At 32.8% G+C, this 2710-nt stretch overlaps 1 protein-coding gene across 1 annotated transcript in view; it reads left to right on the top strand.

Annotated features, from left to right (window-relative positions):
• LOC111086377 overlaps nucleotides 1-2710 on the top strand; it is a gene marked incomplete at its 3' end in the record, with an annotated part of 167971 nt that overhangs the window by 161385 nt on the left and 3876 nt on the right. The window lies entirely within an intron of this gene.

Below are 2710 nucleotides of genomic sequence, written 5' to 3'. Positions count from 1 at the left end.
TTCAACAGTTTCTTGCTGTCTTTAGAGTAGCCTGCCTTTCAGCTTGAACTCGAAGTCTAACTTTACGTTCTTCCAAAGTCTCTTCCTGTATTTGAGCAGCCTGTCTTGCAGCTTGTGCTTCAAGTTTTTGATTGCGTTCTTCTTCTGTTTCAGCTGCTCTTTGTGCTTGCATTCTTTTAGCGGCAGAAGACTTTCCATAGAAAGGGCGTTTCTTGGATGGCATCATCACCTGTATCACTAAACAATAATTTTCATTTCACAAAATTACTAAATCACTTATGAAACCACTTAGCACTATTTAAAGAAAACTGTTTTTGGAAATACTGAATTGACAGCAAGGTGATCTGAGTGTCTCATGCCATAACGCTTTCTATGTGCAAAACGTGCTTATGTTTGTTTGTTTATTGCAAAAAAATGGCGCAATAATAATTTATTGTCAATTTCCTCATTAAATACTAAACCAAATACAAAATGAATAGCACCATTAAATTTCTTGTAAAAAACTGGTTATTATGAAGTTATTTTAAAATTTGTAAGTTCAACCGTTTGGTTTCCTATAGCGAACAAAATAAACAAACTTCCTCTTTTATATATATATAGATGTTACGTATTAGAATTTCGAATAGTCCGAAGCCGAGTTAACTGATAATTTAAATTTAGTAGATAAATTATACTTTGAATTTATTATTTAAATAAATGCCAATATATAGTCAGTTTATGATATTTGCCAGCAATATTGATACACACCGTTTTTAACACAAATACGTTCAATATACACACAACAATACAATTTACAGTTATTACAAATAGTTATTACAAACAATGATTTATAAACAAAAGTTTCACAAAATTACAAACAATATAAAGTATTCTTTCTAGTTTGGAACTCCCTTGATATCTTATCGAGGGTTTACCATGAGCGAGTTAATTACGAGTTGATGGAGATACGATCCGCTGGGAAGCTAGCTAGCTTTGTCCTTGGACACACACACACACACTAGGTTTACCACCGGTGAAGTTAGGTAATGTTTTCGTAAAAATATTAATGTCCGATGAGAATCCACTGAAGTTAGACGATTTGCAATGTTCGAAATTTATAAATATTCCTGGTCAAATATCTTAAGTTTTCCGATTGATAAGCGTTATAAAAATCACAGTTATAGCTTTCGAAGTTTATAGCACACTGATTATAGCGAACTAATAATAGACATTCTCCTTGGCGCGTCGCGTTGGTTATATTTGTAGCCGTGGGAAGGTTTTCTAGAAAATTCAGTCTTACGTAACAATACTGGTTAAAGCGTTTACTTATATAGATATATTGTTGATTCTTACACTCGAGAATCTTCTACAACTTTGGAGAATAGGCATGAGTTTCGCAATACCTATCTAACAGTATAAGCTATGTATGTTTCTAAATATAAACTTAATCTAAACAACGTTCATATTAAAATGAATATAAAACAATAAATTCGTTACATTAATAATGAAACATTGCTTTTCAATGATAATTGGGGTGCTTCATCTGTTAAATGGATCTGTTTACTACTGATAACGCGACATTGTTGTTTAAGAGAATTAATATGCTTCATGGGGTATATGAGTTTGTTTATTGTTGCTAATTCGATATTGTTTAATGGGGGTTTATTTGTGCCATCTATTTATTGTTGATAGTGAGATGTTTTTTTAATAATTGTTGATGTGTTTAATCTATTTAATAGATCTGACAATGAGAAATCTTTCAGTGAGAGTTAGTGTGCATGAATCAACAATTACATGAATTTTATTTGTTATCAGATTAGTAGCCTATGTTATCAACTGAGTTTAATTATTAATTAAGCATTATTTTTTAATTACCAGCTACTAATTAGTTTTATCCTACGTTTTGACTGTATAATTTTTCCCGTCTTCAGCGAAGTCCCGAAAAGAACTATTTCTGTGGTGTTAGAAGCCGAGATTCGATCCTCGATCTTCCTGATTTTTTTGGGGGGAGGGTCTGGAGTGCTATCCATTTATTTGGGATCTTTCCTGTTAAGTCTTGAATCAACTAACTTAAGTGAATCTTTTCAAGAGCTGTATCTAAGTTTTTACCATTCTCTCTGCTAGATGGACTGAGTAAATTACTAGCCAGGTAGATGTAGAAGGCTTTTTTATGTATCCTTTTCTTTCTCGTATGTGGTTCCTGTCCCATTATTTTAGTATTATTGCAATTTATTGTACAGTCTGTTGTGGCACTGTGGGCTATTGCATATAGATCATTATTACAGTCTTTGGATTCTAACGTTTATTGGTTTTCTTTTTAGTTTTTCCGGTGTATTGGAGTCCACATTCACCTATACATTTTTTTCAATTCTCCACTGAAACTTTAAATAGCTCGGCGTGTACTAACTACGATTGTATTGTGCTGTGGCTTCTGAATACTGCGGTAAAGTTACGTTGTCTACGTATCCTATATAAATTTTCAGAAAAGCCTTCGACATAGGGGAATATAACTGTATGTCTGCACTTTTCTTTATCTTTATTCTTAGTGTTTATCATCTTTATCAAGTGTTATGGGTATCCGTTGTGAATTAGGGTTGTTGTGTGGTGTTTTTCTTAGTTTACTGCTGCTAACGTGATATTTTTCAGTAAATGTTGATGAGCCTTTTCTCTTAGATAGCCCTGTTTATTGTCATAATGTGAACGCTTTTTCCAATTTGGCGATGCATGATTA

The sequence above is a fragment of the Limulus polyphemus genome, unplaced genomic scaffold (genome assembly GCF_000517525.1).
Source record: "Limulus polyphemus unplaced genomic scaffold, Limulus_polyphemus-2.1.2 Scaffold1054, whole genome shotgun sequence".
NCBI lineage: Eukaryota > Metazoa > Arthropoda > Merostomata > Xiphosura > Limulidae > Limulus > Limulus polyphemus.
Note: the sequence above shows the minus strand (reverse complement) of the source record. Positions and strands in the feature narration are given on the sequence as shown.